At 45.1% G+C, this 16,583-nt stretch overlaps 1 pseudogene across 1 annotated transcript in view; it reads right to left on the reverse strand.

Annotated features, from left to right (window-relative positions):
• Positions 1-16,583, reverse strand: part of LOC125528866 (uncharacterized) — a 65,843-nt pseudogene that overhangs the window by 23,781 nt on the left and 25,479 nt on the right. The window lies entirely within an intron of this gene.

Here is a 16,583-nt window from a genome sequence, read left to right on the forward strand (position 1 = left end):
AAGTTCAGTGTGCTGGTTGTCCGGTTCATCTTTGTCTAGATAAAGATTTGTAGGTTTAAATATACTTTCATGTGGTTCATGTCTGAGATTGCATGGAAAATCCAGCCACTTGAGTGCTGTTTTTGATCAATCAACCATACCAGTGAAATTCAGTACTTTCCCTCAAAAAGCACTTCATCATGGCTAGCTTTGAGAAAAAGATTGTGGTTCAAAATCAAACGTATCTTGGGGGATATATCAGTGCAAGCTTGTGCATTCCCCGTTGCTTATATCCTAACAATGTTGGAAGCCTGCGGTATTTTCTACCCAAGCACACTCCCGGATTTAGTAAGCACTGAAATTTGTTGTGCATGTCTGCATCTTTATAAAAAAGAAAATATATGATGTCTTCCCAACATGAAAAATGCTGGTATAAACTGGGTACACGCTTTTGTATTTGCAATCTAGTTGTTGACAAAAATGATCGACCTCTCAAGGCAGGAATCTTTTATCTGTTGCCCTTCCACACGTTTCTCGCGGCATCACCAAATTTGGGATACAAATCAATTGGTATCCAGTATTTTCATGCTTGCCTGAAGTTTAGTTTGTGGAGGGTTGGATACAAATCAATCTGTGATATATGTTCCGTCTTCTTTTTCTTAGCTCTTCGTTTTTGTTAGTACTACTACCAGAGCATTGTCTTATGTTATTAGCTCTTCTTTTTGATAAGTACTATACTAGTAGATCATGTCAGTTCTGGATGGTCGTGGGCGCAGAGCAGAGCACTTCTGCTTTCGAAGTGGCATATAGCATTTTTTGGGTGGCACATATGATATGATCAAATGATGATTTATTTATTGGCACGTGTATAAGCAAATTTATCATGATATGTAAATTGAATGCAACTAGGTAGGTAGGTTCAGTTGCAAGAAAGGGGAATCAAATCTGGTCATAACCAAATCTGCATTGCACTAGTGGCACGACAGAGCTAATTTCAGTTGACTACAGACACGAAGCACACACATGGTTTTGCATCAGTTTCGGCTGACACAAACACAACATTCTACATAAGCAGAAGATGTGAAGCAGCTTACCACGGGCGCATCATCATAGTAGACCAACATATGCATTTAGCCTATGGCCAGCCCTCGACCAAGCGCCCTACCGATTGGCCTGAAATAGAGCTGAATTCAGTCACTATGTCCGTCAGTCTCGTCAGGATATTCAGTAGTCATAGAAGTTCCCAAAAGGCATAGACCGAGCTTTTTTACCGCGTTCTGTGAGGATATTAAGTCATTTTAGAAGATTATTTGATGGGGGTTTCCTGAAACCAACATTTATTACAAGAGCCATCATATACGGAGAAAAAACTGTTTCTCTACGGACCACAACAGAGGCGGGTGGCGGAGTACTCAGGATGATCAATTTTTCATACTTCCACCGAAAACAGAACTAATAGAATGGCAATTAAATGATTGTTTAGCATGGACACTGAATTCAAGTCTGAGCTGTTTGTGCTAGTTCACCATAGAAGTATCCTTCTTGTAATTGCAGAATCCCTGGCTAGAATACCAGAAAAACTCAAGTCCAAGATCAATTAGCTCACCTCTGTTGGGGAGCGACAGCACTATACGTCCAAATGTGCAAACCCTTCTCATGAAATCAATAAAGATCATATACATAGTGCTGGAATTTAGTCTATTTTGAGCAGCCCAATAACTATTTCAGAAATTCCTAATAAATCCTAGAGGCCCACTTAGCCCATTTGTGCAAGGCAAGGGATACTACTAAAGTTTAGTCCCACATTGCTAGTTTAGTGGGAGTTGGACCTCCTTATAAGGGAGGTTCTTTCCCCACTTGTACGAGCATGAGAACAAGAAGGATATCCACGCGCGCTCCTCCTCCTCCGCCGCCCGCCCCGACCGGGGCTGCACTCTTCGGCTGCTGTCTATTCGTTTCATCTCCCGCGTTCCCTTCAGCTCCCGGCGCCGCATGACTTGTTTTATCTCTACTATATTAGTCATGCTATATCTAGTATTTCTGTTAATAAAATCATTTAGTAAATTGCTCATATTTCCAACAATTCAAAAACCTTATTATAGGCAAGGTGGCGCGTGAGAGCAGTACTCTGTTTAAGGCTGCTCTCTTGAGTGTTTTTGGTGAGAACATAGTTGATGCTTATGCGTCAATTGATAATGGAAAAGATATGTGGGATGCACTCGAGGCCAAGTTTGGGGTCTCGGATGCTGGCACTGAGCTGTACATCATGGAGCAATTCTATGATTACAGGATGACTGAAGAGCGCTCCGTGGTTGAGCAAGCTCATGAGATACAGTCATTTGCTAGAGAACTTGAGCACTTCAGTTGTATGCTACCGGACAAGTTTGTTGCCGGAGGTATCATCACTAAGCTTCCTCCTTCGTGGAGGAACTTTGCTACCTTACTGAAGCATAAGAGGCAGGAGTTTTCCGTTCCGGATCTCATTGGCAGTCTTGATGTGGAAGAAAAGACGAGAGCAAAGGACACACGTGCTCGAGGTATTGAGGGAGGATCTAGTGCCAATGTGGTACAGAAGCAGAACTTCCAGCCCCACAAGTTCAAGAACAAGGGCAAGTTTGATGGTAAAGCAAAGTTTGAGAAGAAGAACAAGGCTGTGCAACACACGAACTTCAAGAAGAAGAATGACAAGAAGAAAGGTGCTTGTCATGTGTGTGGGGATCCTGATCATTGGGCTCCTAGTTGCCCTAATCGCTATGACAAGCGTCATCCTGGGAAAGGCGGCAAGACCGCTAATGTTGTCATTGGAGAAACTAACATGAAGGATGCTGGGTATGGTATATTTCCCACTATTCTTTCAGTATGTCATTCCCCTGACTGGTTGATTGACACGGGTGCTAATGTGCATGTATGCGGTGATATTTCCATGTTTTTGTCTTATCAGACCGCAAGGACTTCAACCGTGCTGATGGGCAACGGTTCAAGTGCTTCTGTTCGTGGTGTTGGCACGGTCGATCTGAAGTTTACTTCAGGGAAGATCGTGCGGCTGAAGAACGTGCATTATGTCCCCTCCGTCAATAAAAATCTTGTTAGCGGATCTCTTCTGTGTAGAGATGGCTACAAGCTTGTCTTTGAGTCGAATAAATTTGTAATATCCAAGTATGGAGCCTTTGTTGGTAAAGGCTATGAGTCAGGAGGCTTGTTTCGTTTATCCTTATCAGACGTTTGCAATAAAGTTGTTAATCATATTTGCAACAATAGTGAATCCAATGTGTGGCATTCACGTGTTTGTCATGTTAACTTTGGTTGCATGTCGCGACTAGCGAAGTTGAACTTAATCCCTAGTTTCACCACCGTCAAGGGATCTAAGTGTCAAGTGTGTGTGCAAGCTAAGCAACCTCGTAAGTCTCAAACGACTGCGGAAATAAGAAATCTTGCACCACTAGAGCTCATACATTCAGATCTATGTGAAATGAATGATGTGTTGACAAAAGGTGGAAAGAAATATTTCATGACATTAATTGATGACTCCACTAGATACTGTCGTGTGTATCTTCTGAAATCTAAGGATGAGGCTTTGAACTTTTTCAAGATCTACAAAGCTGAAGTGGAAACCCAACTTGATCGAAAAATCAAGAGGCTTAGGTCCGACCGTGGTGGAGAGTATTTTTCCAATGAGTTTGATGCTTTTTGTGCGGAACATGGTATAATCCATGAGAGGACGCCTCCCTACTCACCTCAGTCAAATGGGATGGCCGAAAGAAAGAACCGTACTCTAACTGATTTGGTTAACGCCATGTTAGACACATCGGGTCTCTCCAAGGCATGGTGGGGGGAGGCGATATTGACAACATGTCATGTCCTGAACCGAGTCCCCACAAAGAACAAAGAGATAACTCCATTCGAGGAATGGGAGAAGAAAAGGTTAAAACTCTCGTATCTACGAACATGGGGTTGTTTGGCGAAAGTCAATGTTCCAATTCCAAAGAAGTGGAAACTTGGACCAAAGACTGTGAATTGTGTTTTCCTGGGATATGCTTTTCATGGTATTGGCTATAGATTCTTGGTTGTAAAATCTGAGGTACCTGACATACATGTCGGTACGATCATGGAGTCGAATGATGCGACTTTCTTTGAAGATATCTTTCCCATGAAGGATATGGCTACCTCATCTAATCAGGAGATGCCTAGTTCATCGAATTAGGAACCAGTTACAATTACCGAACCCACAATTTTGATGGAACACTTTGAAAGTCCTGTGGAGGAGAACAATGAAGTTCCTAGTAGGAGCAAGAGACAGAGGACTGCAAAGTCCTTTGGTGATGATTTTCTTGTGTACCTCATAGATGACACTCCCAGTTCTATTTCAGAGGCCTATGCATCTGAAGATGCTGACTACTGGAAGGAAGCGGATCGTAGCGAGATGGATTCCATCTTGGCAAATGAAACTTGGGAGATAACTGGTCGTCCTTATGGGTGCAAACCTATAGGATGCAAATGGGTATTCAAGAAGAAGCTTAGGCCTGATGGTACTATTGAAAAGTACAAGGCTCGGCTCGTGGCTAAGGGTTATACCCAAAAGGAAGGTGAAGACTTCTTTGATACTTACTCACTTGTGGCTCGACTGACCACTATTCGAGTTCTACTTTCACTAGCTGCCTCGCATGGTCTTCTCGTTCATCAAATGGATGTTAAGACTGCTTTCCTAAATGGAGAGTTGGACGAGGAAATTTATATGGAACAACCAGATGGGTTTGTACTAGATGGTCAGGAAGGGAAAGTGTGCAAGTTGCTGAAGTCTTTGTACGGACTTAAGCAAGCACCCAAACAGTGGCATGAGAAGTTTGAAAGAACTTTAACAGCTACAGGCTTTGTTGTGAATGAAGCTAACAAATGTGTGTACTATCGCCATGGTGGGGGCGAGGGAGTTATCCTGTGCTTGTATGTTGATGACATACTGATTTTCGGAACCAATCTGAATGTTATTAAGGAGGTCAAGGATTTCCTATCTCGTTGTTTTGAGATGAAGGATTTAGGAGTGGCTGATGTCATTCTGAACATCAAGTTGTTGAGAAACGATGATGGTGGGATTACATTGCTTCAATCTCACTATATGGAAAAGATCTTGAGTCGCTTTGGCTATAGTGACTGCAAGCCCTCTCCAACACCATATGATGCTAGTGTCTTGATTCGAAAGAATCGAAGAATTGCTAGAGACCAATTGAAGTATTCTCAGATTATTGGCTCGCTTATGTACTTAGCCAGTGCTACAAGACCTGACATCTCTTTTGCTGTTAGCAAACTGAGTCGGTTTGTTTCAAAACCAGGAGATGTGCATTGGAAAGCTCTAGAAAGAGTTTTGCGTTATTTGAAAGGCACTGCAAATTATGGAATTCACTACACCGGGCATCCAAAGGTGCTTGAAGGGTATAGTGACTCAAACTGTATCTCAGATGCTGATGAGATAAAGGCCACGAGCGGTTATGTATTCACTCATGGAGGTGGCGCTGTTTCTTGGAAGTCTTGCAAGCAGACCATCTTAACGAGGTCAACAATGGAAGCAGAACTCACAGCACTAGATACAGCTACGGTTGAAGCAGATTGGCTTCGCTGGCTCTTGAATGACTTGCCGGTTGTTGAGAAACCTGTACCGGGTGTCCTTATGAACTGCGACAATCAAACTGTGATCACGAAAGTGAGCAGTTCAAAGGATAACATGAAGTCATCAAGACACGTTCAGAGAAGGTTAGAGTCTGTTAGGAAAATGAAAAACTCCAGAGTTATTGCGTTGGATTATATCCAAACGTCTAAAAATCTGGAAGATCCTTTTACTAAGGGTCTATCATGTAATGTGATAGATAATGCATCGAGGGAGATGGGTATGAGACCCACAATATGAGTTGTTCAAAGTGGTAACCTATTCTTTGTGATCAGAGATCCCGTGAATTAGATGTGGAAGGCAAGCTGTTGGTCAACTGAGAGGAGAGTATCCTTACTATTTATAATACCACTCCATGAAGATGCAATACTCTCCTAATCTGCATGGCAGGTTGATGTATATCTTAATGTGTTCTAAGTGGCTTATTTAAGCAGAGATGTTATCCTGCAGAAGATCTTTTGAAGAACACACCTATATGAGTCTAATTGTCAAACGTCGCAATCTATGAGAGTAGGGTTCTCTTCAGTAAACTCATGAAAGGTCACGGAGTATGACGCATAAGCTCCACCCGCGGGGAAGATCCACGGTATCCACATATCGGTCAAGGCTTTATGTGAAGCTAGATTCGCAGAAAACTAGCAGTTCAAGGCCCAGTCCACTGTTCAAGTTGCTTACTAGTGTAGCATAGAGTTCTAGGTGGAAGTTCAACTTAACAGTCTCCATTGCAGTACCGGTATATAAAACAGTGTTTTGGAACCAAAGGCAAATTTCTGTGTGCCTCTGGGATCTGGTGGGGGATTGCTGGAATTTAGTCTATTTTGGGCAGCCCAATAACTATTTCAGAAATTCCTAATAAATCCTAGAGGCCCACTTAGCCCATTTGTGCAAGTCAAGGGATACTACTAAAGTTTAGTCCCACATTGCTAGTTTAGTGGGAGTTGGACCTCCTTATAAGGGAGGTTCTTTCCCCACTTGTACGAGCATGAGAACAAGAGGGATATCCACGCGCGCTCCTCCTCCGCCGCCCGCCTCGCCACGCCACGCCACGCCTCGTCACGACGTGCCGCGGGTTGCGGGAATGAGCCGAGCCGATATCTAAATTTTTGCCACGCACTACGGTTATACGAAAGGTCACTCGGGAGCTGGAAAGTTTTTGCTGTAGTGGATATTGAATACGAACGCTGCACTCTTCGGCTGCTGTCTGTTCATTTCATCTCCCGCATTCCCTTCAGCTTCCGGCGCAGCCTCTTGCCTCCTTCTCTTCTGCCTATAAAAGGGAGGTCGCTCCTCTCAGAGAGACGCACCAGAATCTCTTCCTCCTCTCGCCACAAGTTCCTGAGCACTGCGCTGCTGCTACGTTCTTCCCCATCCCGTCTTGCAGCGTGCGCCGCAGGTCGGGATAGTAGGCCTCTGAAACCGTACCTTTTGAGTCCTGTACGGGAGAAGGGTGATAAGGTTTTTGGGGAGCGCTCAACGCGACTATTGGCTGCTTCATCACGGACGATCCGGTCGCCGACAACTACTTCCCCGACGACGACTTCTTCCCCGACGTCCACGACCTCCTCGACGACATGGCAGGCGAGGACACCGACCCCAAGTCCAGCGCTTCTGCCGCTGCTGTCCCGTACGTGTTCTTGTCTTTCCTGTTAAAGGTTTTGCCGCAGTTCCTTGTTCTAGTCCTTGTCCTACACATGATAGGTTCTACTTCATATATGCTACTTGCTATACTGTCTGGTTTAGATATGATAGGCTACGGTTCATATATGCAGAAGCTATTTACCTTCTCTCTGTCAGAACGCATGACTTGTTTTATCTCTACTATATTAGTCATGCTTTATCTAGTATTTCTGTTAATAAAATCATTTGGTAAATTGCTCATATTTCCAACAATCCAAAAACCTTATTATAGGCAATTTACCCCAAGTGGTTTTGCTGCTTCCATGAGACCTCCTATGTTTGAGGGTATCCACTATAAGAGGTGGCGCGTGAGAGCAGTCTCATGATTTCAAACCATGAGTTGCTATGACGCCACTCTCGACAAACCTGAAGGAGAGCTTGATGCTCAATAGGCACAAGCTTTTCAGAAAATGGATACTCTGTTTAAGGCTGCTCTCTTGAGTGTTATTGGTGAGAACATAGTTGATGCTTATGCGTCAATTGATAATGGAAAAGATATGTGGGATGCACTCGAGGCCAAGTTTGGGGTCTCGGATGCTGGCACTGAGCTGTACATCATGGAGCAATTCTATGATTACAGGATGACTGAAGAGCGCTCCGTGGTTGAGCAAGCTCATGAGATACAGTCATTTGCTAGAGAACTTGAGCACTTCAGTTGTATGCTACCGGACAAGTTTGTTGCCGGAGGTATCATCACTAAGCTTCCTCCTTCGTGGAGGAACTTTGCCACCTTACTGAAGCATAAGAGGCAGGAGTTTTCCGTTCCGGATCTCATTGGCAGTCTTGATGTGGAAGAAAAGACGAGAGCAAAGGACACACGTGCTCGAGGTATTGAGGGAGGATCTAGTGCCAATGTGGTACAGAAGCAGAACTTCCAGCCCCACAAGTTCAAGAACAAGGGCAAGTTTGATGGTAAAGCAAAGTTTGAGGAGAAGAACAAGGCTGTGCAACACACGAACTTCAAGAAGAAGAATGGCAATAAGAAAGGTGCTTGTCATGTGTGTGGGGATCCTGATCATTGGGCTCCTAGTTGCCCTAATCGCTATGACAAGTGTCATCCTGGGAAAGGCGGCAAGACCGCTAATGTTGTCATTGGAGACACTAACATGAAGGATGCTGGGTATGGTATATTTCCCACTATTCTTTCAGTATGTCATTCTCCTGATAGGTTGATTGACACGGGTGCTAATGTGCATGTATGCGGTGATATTTCCATGTTTTCGTCTTATCAAACTGCAAGGACTTCAACCGTGCTGATGGGCAACGGTTCAAGTGCTTCTGTTCGTGGTGTTGGCACGGTCGATCTGAAGTTTACTTCGGGGAAGATCATGTGGCTGAAGAACGTGCATTATGTCCCCTCCGTCAATAAAAATCTTGTTAGCGGATCTCTTCTATGTAGAGATGGCTACAAGCTTGTCTTTGAGTCGAATAAATTTGTAATATCCAAGTATGGAACCTTTGTTGGTAAAGGCTATGAGTCAGGAGGCTTGTTTCGTTTATCCTTATCAGACGTTTGCAATAAAGTTGTTAATCATATTTGCAACAATAGTGAATCCAATGTGTGGCATTCACATCTTTGTCATGTTAACTTTGGTTGCATGTCGCGACTAGCGAAGTTGAACTTAATCCCTAGTTTCACCACCGTCAAGGGATCTAAGTGTCAAGTGTGTGTGCAAGCTAAGCAACCTCGTAAGTCTCAAACGACTGCGGAAATAAGAAATCTTGCACCACTAGAGCTCATACATTCAGATCTGTGTGAAATGAATGGTGTGTTGACAAAAGGTGGAAAGAAATATTTCATGACATTAATTGATGACTCCACTAGATACTGCCGTGTGTATCTTCTGAAATCTAAGGATGAGGCTTTGAACTTTTTCAAGATCTACAAAGCTGAAGTGGAAACCCAACTTGATCGAAAAATCAAGAGGCTTAGGTCCGACCGTGGTGGAGAGTATTTTTCCAATGAGTTTGATGCTTTTTGTGCGGAACATGGTATAATCCATGAGAGGATGCCTCCCTACTCACCTCAGTCAAATGGGATGGCCGAAAGAAAGAACCATACTCTAACTGATTTGGTTAACGCCATGTTAGACACATCGAGTCTCTCCAAGGCATGGTGGGGGGAGGCGATATTGACAGCATGTCATGTCCTGAACCGAGTCCCCACAAAGAACAAAGAGATATCTCCATCCGAGGAATGGGAGAAGAAAAGGTTAAAACTCTCTTATCTACGAACATGGGGTTGTTTGGCGAAAGTCAATGTTCCAATTCCAAAGAAGCGGAAACTTGGACCAAAGACTGTGGATTGTGTTTTCCTGGGATATGCTTTTCAAAGCATTGGCTGTAGATTCTTGGTTGTAAAATCTGAGGTACCTGACATACATGTCGGTACGATCATGGAGTCGAATGATGCGACTTTTTTGAAGATATCTTTCCCATGAAGGATATGGCTACCTCATCTAATCAGGAGATGCCTAGTTCATCGAATCAGGAACCAGTTACAATTACCGAACCCACAATTTTGATGGAACACTTTGAAAGTCCTGTGGAGGAGAACAATGAAGTTCCTATTAGGAGCAAGAGACAGAGGACTGCAAAGTCCTTTGGTGATGATTTTCTTGTGTACCTCATAGATGACACTCCCAGTTCTATTTCAGAGGCCTATGCATCTGAAGATGCTGACTACTGGAAGGAAGCGGTTCGTAGCGAGATGGATTCCATCTTGGCAAATGAAACTTGGGAGATAACTGATCGTCCTTATGGTTGCAAACCTATAGGATGCAAATGGGTATTCAAGAAGAAGCTTAGGCCTGATGGTACTATTGAAAAGTACAAGGCTCGGCTCGTGGCTAAGGGTTATACCCAAAAGGAAGGTGAAAAATTCTTTGATACTTACTCACCTGTGGCTCGACTGACCACCATTCGAGTTCTACTTTCACTAGCTGCCTCGCATGGTCTTCTCGTTCATCAAATGGATGTTAAGACTACTTTCCTAAATGGAGAGTTGGACGAGGAAATTTATATGGAACAACCAGATGGGTTTGTACTAGATGGTCAGGAAGGGAAAGTGTGCAAGTTGCTGAAGTCTTTGTACGGACTTAAGCAAGCACCCAACCAGTGGCATGAGAAGTTTGAAAGAACTTTAACAGCTGCAGGCTTTGTTGTGAATGAAGCTGACAAATGTGTGTACTATCGCCATGGTGGGGGCGAGGGAGTTATCCTGTGCTTGTATGTTGATGACATACTGATTTTCGGAACCAATCTGAATGTTATTAAGGAGGTCAAGGATTTCCTATCTCGTTGTTTTGAGATGAAGGATTTAGGAGTGGCTGATGTCATTCTGAACATCAAGTTGTTGAGAGACAATGATGGTGGGATTACATTGCTTCAATCTCACTATGTGGAAAAGATCTTGAGTCGCTTTGGCTATAGTGACTGCAAGCCCTCTCCAACACCATATGATGCTAGTGTGTTGCTTCGAAAGAATCAAAGAATTTCTAGAGACCAATTGAAGTATTCTCAGATTATTGGCTCGCTTATGTACTTAGCCAGTGCTACAAGACCTGACATCTCTTTTGCTGTTAGCAAACTGAGTCGGTTTGTTTCAAAACCAGGAGATGTGCATTGGAAAGCTCTAGAAAGAGTTTTGCGTTATTTGAAAGGCACTGCAAATTATGGAATTCACTACACCGGGCATCCAAAGGTGCTTGAAGGGTATAGTGACTCAAACTGGATCTCAGATGCTGATGAGATAAAGGCCACGAGCGGTTATGTATTCACTCATGGAGGTGGCGCTGTTTCTTGGAAGTCTTGCAAGCAGACCATCTTAACGAGGCCAACAATGGAAGCAGAACTCACAGCACTAGATACAGCTACGATTGAAGCAGATTGGCTTCGCTGGCTCTTGAATGACTTGCCGGTTGTTGAGAAACCTGTACCGGGTGTCCTTATGAACTGCGACAATCAAACTGTGATCACGAAAGTGAGCAGTTCAAAGGATAACATGTAGTCATCAAGACACGTTCAGAGAAGGTTAAAGTCTGTCAGGAAAATAAAAAACTCCGGAGTTATTGCGTTGGATTATATCCAAACGTCTAAAAATCTGGCAGATCCTTTTACTAAGGGTCTATCATGTAATGTGATAGATAATGCATCGAGGGAGATGGGTATGAGACCCACAATATGAGTTGTTCAAAGTGGTAACCTATTCTTTGTGATCGGAGATCCCGTGAATTAGATGTGGAAGGCAAGCTGTTGGTCAACTGAGAGGAGAGTATCCTTACTATTTATAATACCACTCCATGAAGATGCAATACTCTCCTAATTTGCATGGCAGGTTGATGTATATCTTAATGTGTTCTAAGTGGCTTATTTAAGCAGAGATGTTATCCTGCAGAACATCTTTTGAAGAACACACCTATATGAGTCTGATTGTCAAACATCGCAATCTATGAGAGTAGGGTTCTCTCTAGCAAACTCATGAAAGGTCACGGAGTATGACGCATAAGCTCCACCCGCGGGAAAGATCCACGGTAGCCACGTATTGGTCAAGGCTTTATGTGAAGCTAGATTCGCAGAAAACTTGCAGTTCAAGGCCCAGTCCACTGTTCAAGTTGCTTACTAGTGTAGCATAGAGTTCTAGGTGGAAGTTCAACTTAACGGTCTCCACTGCAGTACCGATATATAAAACAGTGTTTTGGAACCAAAGGCAAATTTCTGTGTGCCTCTGGGATCTGGTGGGGGATTGCTGGAATTTAGTCTATTTTGGGCAGCCCAATAACTATTTCAGAAATTCCTAATAAATCCTAGAGGCCCACTTAGCCCATTTGTGCAAGGCAAGGGATACTACTAAAGTTTAGTCCCACATTCCTAGTTTAGTGGGAGTTGGACCTCCTTATAAGGGAGGTTCTTTCCCCACTTGTACGAGCATGAGAACAAGAGGGATATCCACGCGCGCTCCTCCTCCGCCGCCCGCCTCGCCACGCCACGCCACGCCTCGTCACGACGCGCCGCGCCACGGGTTGCGGGAATGAGCCGAGCCGATATCTAAATTTTTGCCACGCACTACGGGTATACGAAACGTCACTCAGGAGCTGGAAAGTTTTTGCTGTAGTGGATATTGAATACGAATGCTGCACTCTTCGGCTGTTGTCTGTTCGTTTCATCTCCCACGTTCCCTTCAGCTCCCGGCGCAGCCTCTTGCCTCCTTCTCTTGCGCCTATAAAAGGGAGGTCGCTCCTCTCAGAGAGACGCACCAGAATCTCTTCCTCCTCTCGCCACAAGTTCCTGAGCACTGCGCTGCTGCTACATTCTTCCCCATCCCGTCTTGCGGCGTGCACCGCAGGTCGGGACAGTAGGCCTCCGAAACCGCACCTTTTGAGTCCTGTACGGGAGAAGGGTTATAAGGTTTTTGGGGAGCGCTCAGCGCGACCACTGGCTTCTTCATCACGGACGATCTGGTCGTCGATGACTACTTCCCCGACGACGACTTCTTCCCCGACGTCCACGACCTCCTCGACGACATGGCAGGCGAGGACACCGACCCCAAGTCCAGCGCTTCTGCTGCTGCTGTCCCGTACGTGTTCTTGTCTTTCCTGTTAAAGGTTCTGCCGCAGTTCCTTGTTCTAGTCCTTGTCCTACACATGATAGGTTCTACTTCATATATGCTACTTGCTATACTGTCTGGTTTAGATATGATAGGCTACGGTTCATATATGCAGAAGCTATTTACCTTCTCTCTGTCAGAACGCATGACTTGTTTTATCTCTACTATATTAGTCATGCTTTATCTAGTATTTCTGTTAATAAAATCATTTGGTAAATTGCTCATATTTCCAACAATCCAAAAACCTTATTATAGGCAATTTACCCCAGGTGGTTTTGCTGCTTCCATGAGACCTCCTATGTTTGAGGGTATCCACTATAAGAGGTGGCGCGTGAGAGCAGTCTTATGGTTTCAAACCATGAGTTGCTATGACGCCACTCTCGGCAAACCTGAAGGAGAGCTTGATGCTCAACAGGCACAAGCTTTTCAGAAAATGGATACTCTGTTTAAGGCTGCTCTCTTGAGTGTTCTTGGTGAGAACATAGTTGATGCTTATGCGTCAATTGATAATGGAAAAGATATGTGGGATGCACTTGAGGCCAAGTTTGGGGTCTCCGATGCTGGCACTGAGCTGTGCATCATGGAGAAATTCTATGATTACAGGATGACTGAAGAGCGCTCCGTGGTTGAGCAAGCTCATGAGATACAGTCATTTGCTAGAGAACTTGAGCACTTCAGTTGTATGCTACCGGACAAGTTTGTTGCCGGAGGTATCATCACTAAGCTTCCTCCTTCGTGGAGGAACTTTGCTACCTTACTGAAGCATAAGAGGCAGGAGTTTTCCGTTCCGGATCTCATTGGCAGTCTTGATGTGGAAGAAAAGACGAGAGCAAAGGACACACATGCTCGAGGTATTGAGGGAGGATCTAGTGCCAATGTGGTACAGAAGCAGAACTTCCAACCCCACAAGTTCAAGAACAAGGGCAAGTTTGATGGTAAAGCAAAGTTTGAGGAGAAGAACAAGGCTGTGCAACACACGAACTTCAAGAAGAAGAATGACAAGAAGAAAGGTGCTTGTCATGTGTGTGGGGATCCTGATCATTGGGATCCTAGTTGCCCTAATCGCTATGACAAGCGTCATCCTGGGAAAGGCGGCAAGACCGCTAATGTTGTCATTGGGGACACTAACATGAAGGATGCTGGGTATGGTATATTTCCCACTGTTCTTTCAATATGTCATTCTCCTGACTGGTTGATTGACACACGTGCTAATGTGCATGTATGCGGTGATATTTCCATGTTTTTGTCTTATCAGACCGCAAGGACTTCAACCGTGCTGATGGACAACGGTTCAAGTGCTTCTGTTCGTGGTGTTGGCACGGTCAATCTGAAGTTTACTTCGGGGAAGATCGTGCGGCTGAAGAACGTGCATTATGTCCCCTCCGTCAATAAAAATCTTGCATGTCGCGACTAGCGAAGTTGAACTTAATCCCTAGTTTCACCACCGTCAAGGGATCTAAGTGTCAAGTGTGTGTGCAAGCTAAGCAACCTCGTAAGTCTCACACGACTGCGGAAATAAGAAATCTTGCACCACTAGAGCTCATACATTCAGATCTATGTGAAATGAATGGTGAGGGAGTCCTGGATTAGGGGGTGTTCGGGTAGCCGGACTATACCTTCAGCCGGACTCCAGGACTATGAAGATACAAGATTGAAGACTTCGTCCCGTGTCCGGATGGACTTTCCTTGGCGTGGAAGGCAAGCTTGGCGATGCGGATATTCAAGATCTCCTACCATTGTAACCGACTCTATGTAACCCTAACCCTATCCGGTGTCTATATAAACCGGAGGGTTGTAGTCCGTAGGCGATCAACTCCATATAGAACAATCATACCATAGGCTAGCTTCTAGGGTTTAGCCTCCTTAATCTCGTGGTAGATCTACTCTTGTACTACCCATATCATCAATATTAATCAAGCAGGACGTAGGGTTTTACCTCCATCAAGAGGGCCCGAACCTGGGTAAAACATCGTGTTCCCTCCCTCCTGTTATTATCCGGCCTAGACGCACAGTTCGGGACCCACTACCCGAGATCCGCCGGTTTTGACACCGACATTGCTGCTTTCATTGAGAGTTCCTCTATGCCATCACAATTAGGAAGGATGCCTCCTCCCATCTTTAAAGACAGCGCCATTGCTAAGGGAGCCTTGGCTGTCGGCCAAACCCTCCGGCTAGGTGGTTTCCTCATGACCGCCTGTTCGGCTGTTGCGCCGACGGTGACCTCTCGGGTCATCAAAAGCAACCTACACGTCAGCTCGGAGCTCGTCGAGCAGCTAGATCCAATGGAGCTCTCTTCCGTAAACAAGCTCTTGGGTCGCATCGCCGCCCTAGGGGTCGCTACGGATTACGACCAGGTTGGGCTTAAACCCGATCTAAGAGAAATTAACTCTCCCCAAGTCACCCACCACGTTGCCGTGGTAGAGACGCAGTGCGGCGACCCTTCATCTATTTTAAGGACTATCTACGTCCGAATTCCCGACCCTTCCAAGCCGGATACCCGCGGAGGGGGATATGTAACTCAAGATCTGAGCTTAGGATCAGGCAACGGGCCAGATTCACTGGACAACATCCAAGAATCCGAACTTCAGAGTTCGGAAACTCTTCGGCCTCCGAATCTTGGATTGGGTGAGGTTTCAGATTCAACGACACCCGCCCACCCGATCATAAGCGATCTCTCCCAAATCAGGCAGAGGCCCGAGGAAACAGTACATCATTACTGGACCAAATTCCTCCTGGTTATGAACAGGATAAAGGATTGCCGCGAGGAAGACGCAATCTCAATTTTCTGCAGTAATTGCACGGACAAGGGAATCCTTAACGCCGTAAGTCGTCGTGATATCACACGCTTCGCTGACTTGGCATCCATAGTACAAAAACACTGTGCGATGGAAAGCGCCTGGAAAACCGAAATAAATTTTTGGGATAATCCGGCCTTGAATAGTAATCCCGTCCGAACTAAGAAGGTGCATTATCACAGGACACCCGGGATAAACACCAAAAAGCCAAAACCCTCTACAGAGCATGGAACCGTACTGGAAAGATAGCTTGATGGACCCTGTAGAATTCACAGTACAGAGGTCGCCACACCAACTCACAGCCTTAGAGCATGTTCGATACTCTGGCAGGTGGCCAAAATCGGCGAGAACCTCTTAATTCCGGAGGCCGCAGAAAGCCAGCCCAAGGACACCAGTACCGTTCTCCCAGTCTTCGAGACTTTCGCATCAAACAATGTGCGAAAAAGAACACTCCGCAGCCTCGGCGAAGTCTATCAAGTTGCAAGAATAAATCCATGGAGCGACACTGCCATTACCTTCAACTCAAGTGATGAACCTAGATTCCGAACAGCCCGAGCACCAGCCGCGTTGGTCCTCAGTCCCATAGTGGACGGCTTTCACCTCACCAAGGTGCTCATGGATGGAGGCAGCGGACTGAACCTCATTTATGAGGAAACCCTTCAAAAAATGGAAATAGACTGGAACCGCGTCGAGCGAAGCAGCACAACCTTTAGAGGAATAATCCCCAGTCGGGAAGCGCGTTGCACAGGAAAAATCACACTAGATGTGGTGTTCGACACGCCGGATAATTACAGGTCCGAAGAAGTCACGTTTCAGGTGGCCCCGTTTAAGAGAGGATATCACGCTTTACTAGGGCGGGAAGCATTCACAA

Source organism: Triticum urartu, chromosome 7A (genome assembly GCF_056163025.1).
Source record: "Triticum urartu cultivar PI428250 chromosome 7A, HENAU_Tu73, whole genome shotgun sequence".
NCBI lineage: Eukaryota > Viridiplantae > Streptophyta > Magnoliopsida > Poales > Poaceae > Triticum > Triticum urartu.